Source organism: Tribolium castaneum, chromosome 1 (assembly GCF_031307605.1).
Source record: "Tribolium castaneum strain GA2 chromosome 1, icTriCast1.1, whole genome shotgun sequence".
NCBI classification, from domain to species: Eukaryota; Metazoa; Arthropoda; class Insecta; order Coleoptera; family Tenebrionidae; genus Tribolium; species Tribolium castaneum.
This window is the reverse complement of record NC_087394.1, coordinates 25,853,987-25,871,498: the sequence shown is the minus strand read 5'-3', so window position 1 is coordinate 25,871,498 and position 17,512 is coordinate 25,853,987.

Below are 17,512 nucleotides of genomic sequence, written 5' to 3'. Positions count from 1 at the left end.
ATTTCATAAAACTTAATTGCAATTAAAATCTTTAAATGCGGTATTGAAAAGTGATATTTTGAGTGACACATTTTAAATACAGTAACTATAAATAAAATAAACCACTCAAATAATTTATTGCCACGAAATTTTGCCTTTAACTAAAATGAATGAAAGTGGCTTGCTCAAAATTTAATGCAAATAAACATTTTTTTTGGTTTCATTTTTATTATTATTTTTTTTTGGTTTCATTGTTATTATTTTTTTTAATGCTACAAACGGTAGCCAACGTGGAAGCGATATGAAGGTAGGTGTATTTTATTGCTGTGTCGTATTTATTTATTTCACAAACCAATAATTTCATAAAACTTAATTGCAATTAAAATCTTTAAATGCGGTATTGAAAAGTGATATTTTGAGTGACACATTTTAAATACAGTAACTATAAATAAAATAAAAACTCAAATAATTTATTGCCACGTAGTTTTGCCTTTAATTTCAATGAATGAAAGTGGCTTGCTGAAAATTTAATGCAAATAAACGTTTTTTTTGGTTTCATTTTTATTATTATTTTTTTTTTGGTTTCATTGTTATTATTTTTTTTAATGCTACAAACGGTAGCCAACGTGGAAGCGATATGAAGGTAGGTGTATTTTATTGCTGTGTCGTATTTATTTATTTCAAAAAACCAATAATTTCATAAAACTTAATTGCAATTTAAATCTTTAAATGCGGTATTGAAAAGTGATATTTTGAGTGACACATTTTAAATACAGTAACTATAAATAAAATAAACCACTCAAATAATTTATTGCCACGAAATTTTGCCTTTAATTTCAATGAATGAAAGTGGCTTGCTCAAAATTTAATGCAAATAAACATTTTTTTTTGGTTTCATTTTTATTATTTTTTTTAATGCTACAAACGGTAGCCAACGTGGAAGCGATATGAAGGTAGGTGTATTTTATTGCTGTGTCGTATTTATTTATTTCACAAACCAATAATTTCATAAAACTTAATTGCAATTAAAATCTTTAAATGCGGTATTGAAAAGTGATATTTTGAGTGACACATTTTAAATACAGTAACTATAAATAAAATAAACCACTCAAATAATTTATTGCCACGAAATTTTGCCTTTAATTTCAATGAATGAAAGTGGCTTGCTCAAAATTTAATGCAAATAAACATTTTTTTTGGTTTCATTTTTATTATTATTTTTTTTTTGGTTTCATTTTTATTATTTTTTTTAATGCTACAAACGGTAGCCAACGTGGAAGCGATATGAAGGTAGGTGTATTTTATTGCTGTGTCGTATTTATTTATTTCACAAACCAATAATTTCATAAAACTTAATTGCAATTAAAATCATTAAATGCGGTATTGAAAAGTGATATTTTGAGTGACACATTTTAAATACAGTAACTATAAATAAAATAAACCACTCAAATAATTTATTGCCACGAAATTTTGCCTTTAATTTCAATGAATGAAAGTGGCTTGCTCAAAATTTAATGCAAATAAACATTTTTTTTTGGTTTCATTTTTATTATTATTTTTTTTAATGCTACAAACGGTAGCCAACGTGGAAGCGATATGAAGGTAGGTGTATTTTATTGCTGTGTCGTATTTATTTATTTCAAAAAACCAATAATTTCATAAAACTTAATTGCAATTAAAATCTTTAAATGCGGTATTGAAAAGTGATATTTTGAGTGACACATTTTAAATACAGTAACTATAAATAAAATAAAAACTCAAATAATTTATTGCCACGTAGTTTTGCCTTTAATTTCAATGAATGAAAGTGGCTTGCTCAAAATTTAATGCAAATAAACATTTTTTTTGGTTTCATTTTTATTATTATTTTTTTTAATGCTACAAACGGTAGCCAACGTGGAAGCGATATGAAGGTAAGTGCATTTATTTACTGAGGTATTGAATTTGATTTGAATTTTAATTGCCACAAATTGAAACGTATTGTGTATTTTTTATTTTGTTTAATATTGACAAACGTTGCTTGTTGTAACTTTCATGCAAATAAAGATTTTTATTGGTGTTGTTTTAATTTTTTAAATGTCTTGCTACAAACAGTAGCCAACGCAGAAGCCATAAGAAGGTAGGTGCATTTTTTTGCGTTTTATCTTGTGATGTGTTGATTTAATAGCTTGTGTGTCATATATTATACCGTATTGTGTATTCTTTATTCTGTATAATATTTATTAAAGTCGCTTGTTTTAACTTTCCTACAAATTAATTTTTTTGTTGGTTGTGTTTTTAATTTATTTTTTAGGTTTTGCTACAAATGGTAGCAGATGCAGTATAAAGGTAAGAGCATTTATTTAACGCCAAGTGAAAAAGCTTTGATTTTTGTGTACTATTTTTTCATTTCACAAACCAATAATTCCTTTATTCCCTTCATTTGAAATAATCATTGTTTAACTCATCCTTATATCCTTTTTTCCTGGCAAGAATGCTCTAAACCTCCACGTGGTTCTTGCCGGACAAATTAGTTATTGACTAATTTGACCAATTAGAGCAATCCTTAAATATAACATTGTTGACTGTTTTTTACAGCCGTAAAATTATGTCGCTTGTTGTAATTTTCATGCAAATAAAGATTTTTTATTGGTGTTGTTTTTAATTTTTTTTAATGCTACAAACGGTAGCCAACGTGGAAGCGATATGAAGGTAGGTGTATTTTATTGCTGTGTCGTATTTATTTATTTCACAAACCAATAATTTCATAAAACTTAATTGCAATTAAAATCTTTAAATGCGGTATTGAAAAGTGATATTTTGAGTGACACATTTTAAATACAGTAACTATAAATAAAATAAACCACTCAAATAATTTATTGCCACGAAATTTTGCCTTTAATTTCAATGAATGAAAGTGGCTTGCTCAAAATTTAATGCAAATAAACATTTTTTTTGGTTTCATTTTTATTATTATTTTTTTTTATGCTACAAACGGTAGCCAACGTGGAAGCGATATGAAGGTAGGTGTATTTTATTGCTGTGTCGTATTTATTTATTTCACAAACCAATAATTTCATAAAACTTAATTGCAATTAAAATCTTTAAATGCGGTATTGAAAAGTGATATTTTGAGTGACACATTTTAAATACAGTAACTACAAATAAAATAAAACACTAAAATAATTTATTGCCACGAAATTTTGCCTTTAATTTCAATGAATGAAAGTGGCTTGCTCAAAATTTAATGCAAATAAACATTTTTTTTGGTTTCATTTTTATTATTATTTTTTTTAATGCTACAAACGGTAGCCAACGTGGAAGCGATATGAAGGTAGGTGTATTTTTTTGCTGTGTCGTATTTATTTATTTCACAAACCAATAATTTCATAAAACTTAATTGCAATTAAAATCTTTAAATGCGGTATTGAAAAGTGATATTTTGAGTGACACATTTTAAATACAGTAACTATAAATAAAATAAAACACTAAAATAATTTATTGCCACGTAACTTTGCCTTTAATTTCAATGAATGAAAGTGGCTTGCTCAAAATTTAATGCAAATAAACATTTTTTTTGGTTTCATTTTTATTATTATTTTTTTTTGGTTTCATTTTTATTATTTTTTTTAATGCTACAAACGGTAGCCAACGTGGAAGCGATATGAAGGTAGGTGTATTTTTTTGCTGTGTCGTATTTATTTATTTCACAAACCAATAATTTCATAAAACTTAATTGCAATTAAAATCTTTAAATGCGGTATTGAAAAGTGATATTTTGAGTGACACATTTTAAATACAGTAACTATAAATAAAATAAAACACTAAAATAATTTATTGCCACGTAATTTTGCCTTTAATTTCAATGAATGAATGTAGCTTGCTCAAAATTTAATGCAAATAAACATTTTTTTTGGTTTCATTTTTATTATTATTTTTTTTAATGCTACAAACGGTAGCCAACGTGGAAGCGATATGAAGGTAGGTGTATTTTATTGCTGTGTCGTATTTATTTATTTCAAAAAACCAATAATTTCATAAAACTTAATTGCAATTAAAATCTTTAAATGCGGTATTGAAAAGTGATATTTTGAGTGACACATTTTAAATACAGTATCTATAAATAAAATAAACCACTTAAATAATTTATTACCACGTAATTTTGCCTTTAATTTCAATGAATGAAAGTGGCTTGCTCAAAATTTAATGCAAATAAACATTTTTTTTGGTTTCATTTTTATTATTATTTTTTTTAATGCTACAAACGGTAGCCAACGTGGAAGCGATATGAAGGTAGGTGTATTTTATTGCTGTGTCGTATTTATTTATTTCAAAAAACCAATAATTTCATAAAACTTAATTGCAATTAAAATCTTTAAATGCGGTATTGAAAAGTGATATTTTGAGTGACACATTTTAAATACAGTAACTACAAATAAAATAAAACACTCAAATAATTTATTACCACGTAATTTTGCCTTTAATTTCAATGAATGAAAGTGGCTTGCTCAAAATTTAATGCAAATAAACATTTTTTTTGGTTTCATTTTTATTATTATTTTTTTTTGGTTTCATTTTTATTATTATTTTTTTTAATGCTACAAACGGTAGCCAACATGGAAGCGATATGAAGGTAGGTGTATTTTATTGCTGTGTCGTATTTATTTATTTCAAAAAACCAATAATTTCATAAAACTTAATTGCAATTAAAATCTTTAAATGCGGTATTGAAAAGTGATATTTTGAGTGACACATTTTAAATACAGTAACTATAAATAAAATAAACCACTCAAATAATTTATTGCCACGAAATTTTGCCTTTAATTTCAATGAATGAAAGTGGCTTGCTCAAAATTTAATGCAAATAAACATTTTTTTTGGTTTCATTTTTATTATTTTTTTTAATGCTACAAACGGTAGCCAACGTGGAAGCGATATGAAGGTAGGTGTATTTTATTGCTGTGTCGTATTTATTTATTTCACAAACCAATAATTTCATAAAACTTAATTGCAATTAAAATCTTTAAATGCGGTATTGAAAAGTGATATTTTGAGTGACACATTTTAAATACAGTAACTATAAATAAAATAAACCACTCAAATAATTTATTGCCACGAAATTTTGCCTTTAATTTCAATGAATGAAAGTGGCTTGCTCAAAATTTAATGCAAATAAACATTTTTTTTGGTTACATTTTTATTATTATTTTTTTTAATGCTACAAACGGTAGCCAACGTGGAAGCGATATGAAGGTAGGTGTATTTTATTGCTGTGTCGTATTTATTTATTTCACAAACCAATAATTTCATAAAACTTAATTGCAATTAAAATCTTTAAATGCGGTATTGAAAAGTGATATTTTGAGTGACACATTTTAAATACAGTAACTACAAATAAAATAAAACACTAAAATAATTTATTGCCACGAAATTTTGCCTTTAATTTCAATGAATGAAAGTGGCTTGCTCAAAATTTAATGCAAATAAACATTTTTTTTGGTTTCATTTTTATTATTATTTTTTTTAATGCTACAAACGGTAGCCAACGTGGAAGCGATATGAAGGTAGGTGTATTTTTTTGCTGTGTCGTATTTATTTATTTCACAAACCAATAATTTCATAAAACTTAATTGCAATTAAAATCTTTAAATGCGGTATTGAAAAGTGATATTTTGAGTGACACATTTTAAATACAGTAACTATAAATAAAATAAAACACTAAAATAATTTATTGCCACGTAATTTTGCCTTTAATTTCAATGAATGAAAGTGGCTTGCTCAAAATTTAATGCAAATAAACATTTTTTTTGGTTTCATTTTTATTATTATTTTTTTTAATGCTACAAACGGTAGCCAACGTGGAAGCGATATGAAGGTAGGTGTATTTTTTTGCTGTGTCGTATTTATTTATTTCACAAACCAATAATTTCATAAAACTTAATTGCAATTAAAATCTTTAAATGCGGTATTGAAAAGTGATATTTTGAGTGACACATTTTAAATACAGTAACTATAAATAAAATAAAACACTAAAATAATTTATTGCCACGTAATTTTGCCTTTAATTTCAATGAATGAAAGTGGCTTGCTCAAAATTTAATGCAAATAAACATTTTTTTTGGTTTCATTTTTATTATTATTTTTTTTTGGTTTCATTTTTATTATTTTTTTTAATGCTACAAACGGTAGCCAACGTGGAAGCGATATGAAGGTAGGTGTATTTTTTTGCTGTGTCGTATTTATTTATTTCACAAACCAATAATTTCATAAAACTTAATTGCAATTAAAATCTTTAAATGCGGTATTGAAAAGTGATATTTTGAGTGACACATTTTAAATACAGTAACTATAAATAAAATAAAACACTAAAATAATTTATTGCCACGTAATTTTGCCTTTAATTTCAATGAATGAAAGTAGCTTGCTCAAAATTTAATGCAAATAAACATTTTTTTTGGTTTCATTTTTATTATTATTTTTTTTTTGGTTTCATTTTTATTATTATTTTTTTTAATGCTACAAACGGTAGCCAACATGGAAGCGATATGAAGGTAGGTGTATTTTATTGCTGTGTCGTATTTATTTATTTCAAAAAACCAATAATTTCATAAAACTTAATTGCAATTAAAATCTTTAAATGCGGTATTGAAAAGTGATATTTTGAGTGACACATTTTAAATACAGTAACTACAAATAAAATAAAACACTCAAATAATTTATTACCACGTAATTTTGCCTTTAATTTCAATGAATGAAAGTGGCTTGCTCAAAATTTAATGCAAATAAACATTTTTTTTGGTTTCATTTTTATTATTATTTTTTTTTTGGTTTCATTTTTATTATTATTTTTTTTAATGCTACAAACGGTAGCCAACATGGAAGCGATATGAAGGTAGGTGTATTTTATTGCTGTGTCGTATTTATTTATTTCAAAAAACCAATAATTTCATAAAACTTAATTGCAATTAAAATCTTTAAATGCGGTATTGAAAAGTGATATTTTGAGTGACACATTTTAAATACAGTAACTATAAATAAAATAAACCACTCAAATAATTTATTGCCACGAAATTTTGCCTTTAATTTCAATGAATGAAAGTGGCTTGCTCAAAATTTAATGCAAATAAACATTTTTTTTATTTCATTTTTATTATTATTTTTTTTTTAATGCTACAAACGGTAGCCAACGTGGAAGCGATATGAAGGTAGGTGTATTTTATTGCTGTGTCGTATTTATTTATTTCAAAAAACCAATAATTTCATAAAACTTAATTGCAATTAAAATCTTTAAATGTGGTATTGAAAAGTGATATTTTGAGTGACACATTTTAAATACAGTAACTATAAATAAAATAAACCACTCAAATAATTTATTGCCACGAAATTTTGCCTTTAATTTCAATGAATGAAAGTGGCTTGCTCAAAATTTAATGCAAATAAACATTTTTTTTGGTTTCATTTTTATTATTTTTTTCAATGCTACAAACGGTAGCCAACGTGGAAGCGATATGAAGGTAGGTGTATTTTATTGCTGTGTCGTATTTATTTATTTCACAAACCAATAATTTCATAAAACTTAATTGCAATTAAAATCATTAAATGCGGTATTGAAAAGTGATATTTTGAGTGACACATTTTAAATACAGTATCTATAAATAAAATAAAACACTCAAATAATTTATTACCACGTAATTTTGCCTTTAATTTCAATGAATGAAAGTGGCTTGCTCAAAATTTAATGCAAATAAACATTTTTTTTTATTTCATTTTTTTTATTATTATTTTTTTTAATGCTACAAACGGTAGCCAACGTGGAAGCGATATGAAGGTAGGTGTATTTTATTGCTGTGTCGTATTTATTTATTTCAAAAAACCAATAATTTCATAAAACTTAATTGCAATTAAAATCTTTAAATGCGGTATTGAAAAGTGATATTTTGAGTGACACATTTTAAATACAGTAACTACAAATAAAATAAAACACTCAAATAATTTATTACCACGTAATTTTGCCTTTAATTTCAATGAATGAAAGTGGCTTGCTCAAAATTTAATGCAAATAAACATTTTTTTTGGTTTCATTTTTATTATTATTTTTTTTTGGTTTCATTTTTATTATTATTTTTTTTAATGCTACAAACGGTAGCCAACATGGAAGCGATATGAAGGTAGGTGTATTTTATTGCTGTGTCGTATTTATTTATTTCACAAACCAATAATTTCATAAAACTTAATTGCAATTAAAATCTTTAAATGCGGTATTGAAAAGTGATATTTTGAGTGACACATTTTAAATACAGTATCTATAAATAAAATAAACCACTCAAATAATTTATTGCCACGAAATTTTGCCTTTAATTTCAATGAATGAAAGTGGCTTGCTCAAAATTTAATGCAAATAAACATTTTTTTTATTTCATTTTTATTATTATTTTTTTTTAATGCTACAAACGGTAGCCAACGTGGAAGCGATATGAAGGTAGGTGTATTTTATTGCTATGTCGTATTTATTTATTTCACAAACCAATAATTTCATAAAACTTAATTGCAATTAAAATCTTTAAATGCGGTATTGAAAAGTGATATTTTGAGTGACACATTTTAAATACAGTATCTATAAATAAAATAAACCACTCAAATAATTTATTGCCACGAAATTTTGCCTTTAATTTCAATGAATGAAAGTGGCTTGCTCAAAATTTAATGCAAATAAACATTTTTTTTTGGTTTCATTTTTATTATTATTTTTTTTAATGCTACAAACGGTAGCCAACGTGGAAGCGATATGAAGGTAGGTGTATTTTATTGCTGTGTCGTATTTATTTATTTCAAAAAACCAATAATTTCATAAAACTTAATTGCAATTAAAATCTTTAAATGCGGTATTGAAAAGTGATATTTTGAGTGACACATTTTAAATACAGTAACTATAAATAAAATAAACCACTCAAATAATTTATTGCCACGTAGTTTTGCCTTTAATTTCAATGAATGAAAGTGGCTTGCTCAAAATTTAATGCAAATAAACATTTTTTTTGGTTTCATTTTTATTATTATTTTTTTTAATGCTACAAACGGTAGCCAACGTGGAAGCGATATGAAGGTAAGTGCATTTATTTACTGAGGTATTGAATTTGATTTGAATTTTAATTGCCACAAATTGAAACGTATTGTGTATTTTTTATTTTGTTTAATATTGACAAACGTTGCTTGTTGTAACTTTCATGCAAATAAAGATTTTTATTGGTGTTGTTTTAATTTTTTAAATGTCTTGCTACAAACAGTAGCCAACGCAGAAGCCATAAGAAGGTAGGTGCATTTTTTTGCGTTTTATCTTGTGATGTGTTGATTTAATAGCTTGTGTGTCATATATTATACCGTATTGTGTATTCTTTATTCTGTATAATATTTATTAAAGTCGCTTGTTTTAACTTTCCTACAAATTAATTTTTTTGTTGGTTGTGTTTTTAATTTATTTTTTAGGTTTTGCTACAAATGGTAGCAGATGCAGTATAAAGGTAAGAGCATTTATTTAACGCCAAGTGAAAAAGCTTTGATTTTTGTGTACTATTTTTTCATTTCACAAACCAATAATTCCTTTATTCCCTTCATTTGAAATAATCATTGTTTAACTCATCCTTATATCCTTTTTTCCTGGCAAGAATGCTCTAAACCTCCACGTGGTTCTTGCCGGACAAATTAGTTATTGACTAATTTGACCAATTAGAGCAATCCTTAAATATAACATTGTTGACTGTTTTTTACAGCCGTAAAATTATGTCGCTTGTTGTAATTTTCATGCAAATAAAGATTTTTTATTGGTGTTGTTTTTAATTTTTTTTAATGCTACAAACGGTAGCCAACGTGGAAGCGATATGAAGGTAGGTGTATTTTATTGCAGTGTCGTATTTATTTATTTCACAAACCAATAATTTCATAAAACTTAATTGCAATTAAAATCTTTAAATGCGGTATTGAAAAGTGATATTTTGAGTGACAAATTTTAAATACAGTAACTATAAGTAAAATAAATCACTACAATAATTTATTGCCACGTAATTTTGCCTTTAATTTCAATGAATGAAAGTGGCTTGCTCAAAATTTAATGCAAATAAACATTTTTTTTGGTTTCATTTTTATTATTATTTTTTTTAATGCTACAAACGGTAGCCAACGTGGAAGCGATATGAAGGTAGGTGTATTTTATTGCTGTGTCGTATTTATTTATTTCACAAACCAATAATTTCATAAAACTTAATTGCAATTAAAATCTTTAAATGCGGTATTGAAAAGTGATATTTTGAGTGACACATTTTAAATACAGTAACTATAAATAAAATAAACCACTCAAATAATTTATTGCCACGAAATTTTGCCTTTAATTTCAATGAATGAAAGTGGCTTGCTCAAAATTTAATGCAAATAAACATTTTTTTTGGTTTCATTTTTATTATTTTTTTTAATGCTACAAACGGTAGCCAACGTGGAAGCGATATGAAGGTAGGTGTATTTTATTGCTGTGTCGTATTTATTTATTTCACAAACCAATAATTTCATAAAACTTAATTGCAATTAAAATCTTTAAATGCGGTATTGAAAAGTGATATTTTGAGTGACACATTTTAAATACAGTAACTATAAATAAAATAAACCACTCAAATAATTTATTGCCACGAAATTTTGCCTTTAATTTCAATGAATGAAAGTGGCTTGCTCAAAATTTAATGCAAATAAACATTTTTTTTGGTTTCATTTTTATTATTATTTTTTTTAATGCTACAAACGGTAGCCAACGTGGAAGCGATATGAAGGTAGGTGTATTTTTTTGCTGTGTCGTATTTATTTATTTCACAAACCAATAATTTCATAAAACTTAATTGCAATTAAAATCTTTAAATGCGGTATTGAAAAGTGATATTTTGAGTGACACATTTTAAATACAGTAACTACAAATAAAATAAAACACTAAAATAATTTATTGCCACGAAATTTTGCCTTTAATTTCAATGAATGAAAGTGGCTTGCTCAAAATTTAATGCAAATAAACATTTTTTTTGGTTTCATTTTTATTATTATTTTTTTTTTGGTTTCATTTTTATTATTTTTTTTAATGCTACAAACGGTAGCCAACGTGGAAGCGATATGAAGGTAGGTGTATTTTATTGCTGTGTCGTATTTATTTATTTCACAAACCAATAATTTCATAAAACTTAATTGCAATTAAAATCTTTAAATGCGGTATTGAAAAGTGATATTTTGAGTGACACATTTTAAATACAGTAACTATAAATAAAATAAACCACTCAAATAATTTATTGCCACGAAATTTTGCCTTTAATTTCAATGAATGAAAGTGGCTTGCTCAAAATTTAATGCAAATAAACATTTTTTTTGGTTTCATTTTTATTATTATTTTTTTTTGGTTTCATTTTTATTATTTTTTTTAATGCTACAAACGGTAGCCAACGTGGAAGCGATATGAAGGTAGGTGTATTTTTTTGCTGTGTCGTATTTATTTATTTCACAAACCAATAATTTCATAAAACTTAATTGCAATTAAAATCTTTAAATGCGGTATTGAAAAGTGATATTTTGAGTGACACATTTTAAATACAGTAACTATAAATAAAATAAAACACTAAAATAATTTATTGCCACGTAATTTTGCCTTTAATTTCAATGAATGAAAGTAGCTTGCTCAAAATTTAATGCAAATAAACATTTTTTTTGGTTTCATTTTTATTATTATTTTTTTTAATGCTACAAACGGTAGCCAACGTGGAAGCGATATGAAGGTAGGTGTATTTTATTGCTGTGTCGTATTTATTTATTTCACAAACCAATAATTTCATAAAACTTAATTGCAATTAAAATCTTTAAATGCGGTATTGAAAAGTGATATTTTGAGTGACACATTTTAAATACAGTAACTATAAATAAAATAAACCACTCAAATAATTTATTGCCACGAAATTTTGCCTTTAATTTCAATGAATGAAAGTGGCTTGCTCAAAATTTAATGCAAATAAACATTTTTTTTGGTTTCATTTTTATTATTATTTTTTTTTGGTTTCATTTTTATTATTTTTTTTAATGCTACAAACGGTAGCCAACGTGGAAGCGATATGAAGGTAGGTGTATTTTTTTGCTGTGTCGTATTTATTTATTTCACAAACCAATAATTTCATAAAACTTAATTGCAATTAAAATCTTTAAATGCGGTATTGAAAAGTGATATTTTGAGTGACACATTTTAAATACAGTAACTATAAATAAAATAAAACACTAAAATAATTTATTGCCACGTAATTTTGCCTTTAATTTCAATGAATGAAAGTAGCTTGCTCAAAATTTAATGCAAATAAACATTTTTTTTGGTTTCATTTTTATTATTATTTTTTTTAATGCTACAAACGGTAGCCAACGTGGAAGCGATATGAAGGTAGGTGTATTTTATTGCTGTGTCGTATTTATTTATTTCAAAAAACCAATAACTTCATAAAACTTAATTGCAATTAAAATCTTTAAATGCGGTATTGAAAAGTGATATTTTGAGTGACACATTTTAAATACAGTAACTACAAATAAAATAAAACACTCAAATAATTTATTACCACGTAATTTTGCCTTTAATTTCAATGAATGAAAGTGGCTTGCTCAAAATTTAATGCAAATAAACATTTTTTTTGGTTTCATTTTTATTATTATTTTTTTTTGGTTTCATTTTTATTATTATTTTTTTTAATGCTACAAACGGTAGCCAACATGGAAGCGATATGAAGGTAGGTGTATTTTATTGCTGTGTCGTATTTATTTATTTCACAAACCAATAATTTCATAAAACTTAATTGCAATTAAAATCTTTAAATGCGGTATTGAAAAGTGATATTTTGAGTGACACATTTTAAATACAGTAACTATAAATAAAATAAAACACTAAAATAATTTATTGCCACGTAATTTTGCCTTTAATTTCAATGAATGAAAGTGGCTTGCTCAAAATTTAATGCAAATAAACATTTCTTTGGTTTCATTTTTATTATTATTTTTTTTTGGTTTCATTTTTATTATTTTTTTTAATGCTACAAACGGTAGCCAACGTGGAAGCGATATGAAGGTAGGTGTATTTTTTTGCTGTGTCGTATTTATTTATTTCACAAACCAATAATTTCATAAAACTTAATTGCAATTAAAATCTTTAAATGCGGTATTGAAAAGTGATATTTTGAGTGACACATTTTAAATACAGTAACTATAAATAAAATAAACCACTCAAATAATTTATTGCCACGAAATTTTGCCTTTAATTTCAATGAATGAAAGTGGCTTGCTCAAAATTTAATGCAAATAAACATTTTTTTTGGTTTCATTTTTATTATTATTTTTTTTTGGTTTCATTTTTATTATTATTTTTTTTATGCTACAAACGGTAGCCAACGTGGAAGCGATATGAAGGTAGGTGTATTTTATTGCTGTGTCGTATTTATTTATTTCACAAACCAATAATTTCATAAAACTTAATTGCAATTAAAATCTTTAAATGCGGTATTGAAAAGTGATATTTTGAGTGACACATTTTAAATACAGTAACTATAAATAAAATAAACCACTCAAATAATTTATTGCCACGAAATTTTGCCTTTAATTTCAATGAATGAAAGGGGCTTCTCAAAATTTAATGCAAATAAACATTTTTTTTGGTTTCATTGTTATTATTATTTTTTTTAATGCTACAAACGGTAGCCAACGTGGAAGCGATATGAAGGTAGGTGTATTTTATTGCCGTGTCGTATTTATTTATTTCACAAACCAATAATTTCATAAAACTTAATTGCAATTAAAATCTTTAAATGCGGTATTGAAAAGTGATATTTTGAGTGACACATTTTAAATACAGTAACTATAAATAAAATAAACCACTCAAATAATTTATTGCCACGAAATTTTGCCTTTAACTAAAATGAATGAAAGTGGCTTGCTCAAAATTTAATGCAAATAAACATTTTTTTTGGTTTCATTTTTATTATTATTTTTTTTTTGGTTTCGTTGTTATTATTTTTTTTAATGCTACAAACGGTAGCCAACTTGGAAGCGATATGAAGGTAAGTGCATTTATTTACTGAGGTATTGAATTTGATTTGAATTTTAATTGCCACAAATTGAAACGTATTGTGTATTTTTTATTTTGTTTAATATTGACAAACGTTGCTTGTTGTAACTTTCATGCAAATAAAGATTTTTATTGGTGTTGTTTTAATTTTTTAAATGTCTTGCTACAAACAGTAGCCAACGCAGAAGCCATATGAAGGTAGGTGCATTTTTTTGCGTTTTATCTTGTGATGTGTTGATTTAATAGCTTGTGTGCCATATATTATACCGTATTGTGTATTCTTTATTCTGTATAATATTTATTAAAGTCGCTTGTTGTAACTTTCCTACAAATTAATTTTTTTGTTTGTTGTGTTTTTAATTTATTTTTTAGGTTTTGCTACAAATGGTAGCAGATGCAGTATAAAGGTAAGAGCATTTATTTAACGCCAAGTGAAAAAGCTTTGATTTTTGTTTACTATTTTTTCATTTCACAAACCAATAATTCCTTTATTCCCTTCATTTGAAATAATCATTGTTTACCTCATCCTTATATCCATTTTTCCTGGCAAGAATGCTCTAAACCTCCACGTGGTTCTTGCCGGACAAATTAGTTATTGACTAATTTGACCAATTAGAGCAATCCTTAAATATAACATTGTTGACTGTTTTTTACAGCCGTAAAATTATGTCGCTTGTTGTAATTTTCATGCAAATAAAGATTTTTTATTGGTGTTGTTTTTAATTTTTTTTAATGCTACAAACGGTAGCCAACGTGGAAGCGATATGAAGGTAGGTGTATTTTATTGCAGTGTCGTATTTATTTATTTCACAAACCAATAATTTCATAAAACTTAATTGCAATTAAAATCTTTAAATGCGGTATTGAAAAGTGATATTTTGAGTGACAAATTTTAAATACAGTAACTATAAGTAAAATAAATCACTAAAATAATTTATTGCCACGTAATTTTGCCTTTAATTTCAATGAATGAAAGTGGCTTGCTCAAAATTTAATGCAAATAAACATTTTTTTTTTATTTCATTTTTATTATTATTATTTTTTTTAATGCTACGTGGAAACGGTAGCCAACGTGGAAGCGATATGAAGGTAGGTGTATTTTATTGCTGTGTCGTATTTATTTATTTCACAAACCAATAATTTCATAAAACTTAATTGCAATTAAAATCTTTAAATGCGGTATTGAAAAGTGATATTTTGAGTGACACATTTTAAATACAGTAACTACAAATAAAATAAAACACTCAAATAATTTATTACCACGTAATTTTGCCTTTAATTTCAATGAATGAAAGTGGCTTGCTCAAAATTTAATGCAAATAAACATTTTTTTTGGTTTCATTTTTATTATTATTTTTTTTTTGGTTTCATTTTTATTATTATTTTTTTTAATGCTACAAACGGTAGCCAACGTGGAAGCGATATGAAGGTAGGTGTATTTTATTGCTGTGTCGTATTTATTTATTTCAAAAAACCAATAATTTCATAAAACTTAATTGCAATTAAAATCTTTAAATGCGGTATTGAAAAGTGATATTTTGAGTGACACATTTTAAATACAGTAACTACAAATAAAATAAAACACTCAAATAATTTATTACCACGTAATTTTGCCTTTAATTTCAATGAATGAAAGTGGCTTGCTCAAAATTTAATGCAAATAAACATTTTTTTTGGTTTCATTTTTATTATTATTTTTTTTTTGGTTTCATTTTTATTATTTTTTTTAATGCTACAAACGGTAGCCAACGTGGAAGCGATATGAAGGTAGGTGTATTTTTTTGCTGTGTCGTATTTATTTATTTCACAAACCAATAATTTCATAAAACTTAATTGCAATTAAAATCTTTAAATGCGGTATTGAAAAGTGATATTTTGAGTGACACATTTTAAATACAGTAACTATAGATAAAATAAAAACTCAAATAATTTATTGCCACGTAGTTTTGCCTTTAATTTCAATGAATGAAAGTGGCTTGCTCAAAATTTAATGCAAATAAACATTTTTTTTTGGTTTCATTTTTATTATTATTTTTTTTTAATGCTACAAACGGTAGCCAACGTGGAAGCGATATGAAGGTAGGTGTATTTTATTGCTGTGTCGTATTTATTTATTTCAAAAAAACAATAATTTCATAAAACTTAATTGCAATTAAAATCTTTAAATGCGGTATTGAAAAGTGATATTTTGAGTGACACATTTTAAATACAGTAACTATAAATAAAATAAAACACTAAAATAATTTATTGCCACGTAATTTTGCCTTTAATTTCAATGAATGAAAGTGGCTTGCTCAAAATTTAATGCAAATAAACATTTTTTTTTTTATTTCATTTATATTATTATTTTTTTTTAATGCTACAAACGGTAGCCAACGTGGAAGCGATATGAAGGTAAGTGCATTTATTTACTGAGGTATTGAATTTGATTTGAATTTTAATTGCCACAAATTGAAACGTATTGTGTATTTTTTATTTTGTTTAATATTGACAAACGTTGCTTGTTGTAACTTTCATGCAAATAAAGATTTTTATTGGTGTTGTTTTAATTTTTTAAATGTCTTGCTACAAACAGTAGCCAACGCAGAAGCCATATGAAGGTAGGTGCATTTTTTTGCGTTTTATCTTGTCATGTGTTGATTTAATAGCTTGTGTGCCATATATTATACCGTATTGTGTATTCTTTATTCTGTATAATATTTATTAAAGTCGCTTGTTGTAACTTTCCTACAAATTAATTTTTTTGTTGGTTGTGTTTTTAATTTATTTTTTAGGTTTTGCTACAAATGGTAGCAGATGCAGTATAAAGGTAAGAGCATTTATTTAACGCCAAGTGAAAAAGCTTTGATTTTTGTGTACTATTTTTTCATTTCACAAACCAATAATTCCTTTATTCCCTTCATTTGAAATAATCATTGTTTACCACATCCTTATATCCATTTTTCTTGGCAAGAATGCTCTAAACTTCCACGTGGTTTTTGCCGGACAAATTAGTTATTGACTAATTTGACCAATTAGAACAATCCTTAAATATAACATTGTTGATTGTTTTTTACAGCCGTAAAATTATGTCGCTTGTTGTAATTTTCATGCAAATAAAGATTTTTTATTGGTGTTGTTTTTAATTTTTTTTAATGCTACAAACGGTAGCCAACGTGGAAGCGATATGAAGATGGGTGTATTTTATATCTCTGTGTCGTATTTATTTATTTCACAAACCAATAATTTCATAAAACTTAATTGCAATTAAAATCTTTAAATGCGGTGTTGAAAAGTGATATTTTGAGTGACACATTTTAAATACAGTAACTATAAATAAAATAAAACACTTAAATAATTTATTGACACGCAATTTTACCTTTAATTTCAATGAATGAAAGTGGCTTGCTCAAAATTTAATGCAAATAAACATTTTTTTTGGTTTCATTTTTATTATTATTTTTT